Source organism: Rattus norvegicus, chromosome 17, assembly GCF_021556685.1.
Source record: "Rattus norvegicus strain SHRSP/BbbUtx chromosome 17, alternate assembly SHRSP_T2T, whole genome shotgun sequence".
Lineage (NCBI taxonomy): Eukaryota > Metazoa > Chordata > Mammalia > Rodentia > Muridae > Rattus > Rattus norvegicus.
This window is the reverse complement of record NC_141550.1, coordinates 33,652,501-33,653,468: the sequence shown is the minus strand read 5'-3', so window position 1 is coordinate 33,653,468 and position 968 is coordinate 33,652,501. Positions and strand designations below refer to the sequence as shown.

Below are 968 nucleotides of genomic sequence, written 5' to 3'. Positions count from 1 at the left end.
CCCCTGAAGGTTGGACAACATTTTTATAAGATGGGAACACAAAGCAGGGGGGGGGGTGGCAGAGTACGCTGTTGCATTGACCAATTGTATGACACAAGGAGTTAATCCAGAAGACTGGGCCTTATCTGGGTCACCTGGTTTCAGGGTCCTGATTCAGCCTTTGCAGTCGGGTCCTCTCCTGGACTCCAGTCTGGAATTTAGAATAATAAAGGAGCAGAGGAGTCAGCTAAATCAAGACAAGCGATTGGCTGTTTGTGTGCCTTAGTTCAGATAACAGGATAGACAACTTCCCTCCTTGCATCCTTACTGGTTAGAGGACAAACATGAAATACCTGAGGAAGCAGAAGAGGAGTTGGTTCTGGGGCCTGGGAACATGAATTCGGTTTGGCCCCACCAGCAAGATGGAACTTGACCCTGAGACGGGAGGACCCAAGAAACTGTCTCCTCACAACAGCCTCTTCAACAAACTGTGCTAAAGAAAACGAATGATCTCTATGTATAAGAATGAAACTGGAGCCCTTTCTGTCAGGGCTGGATTTTTTTCAGACACCAGGACTACAAGATGGCGTCACTCATGCCATCAAAGGAGAAGAAGCTTGTGGAGGTTAAACTTGGAGAGCTGCCCAGCAGGATATTGACTTCACCCCCAGTGGCATTGCAGGAACTTTTTGGAGAGGGTATGACTGGCATTACAACAAGTACATCAATGTTTGCAAAGGCAGCAGCTCAGGGATTAACATGGTGCTGCTGGCAGCCGACGTAGTTTTCAGTGATTGCATTTCTTACAAGGGACTCAAACAGGAACAGCAATGCAAGCACCACTGAAGAGGGGTCACCGTGGAGGTCATTTCATGGCTGAGCACAACTGCCTGCCCTGCTCCTATCTAGGAAGAATTCAGCTGGCTGAACCTTCACATCCTGACTGAGAACTAGTGTCCAATAAAAGGTGACTGACTGGTTAAAATAAA

The 968-nt window shown here is 47.6% G+C and overlaps 1 pseudogene; it reads left to right on the top strand.

Moving 5' to 3' along the window:
- Nucleotides 1-473: 473 nt before the first annotated feature.
- Nucleotides 474-915, top strand: LOC148000119 (ATP synthase F(0) complex subunit f, mitochondrial pseudogene; annotated as a pseudogene).
- The last annotated feature ends 53 nt before the right edge of the window (nt 916-968 follow it).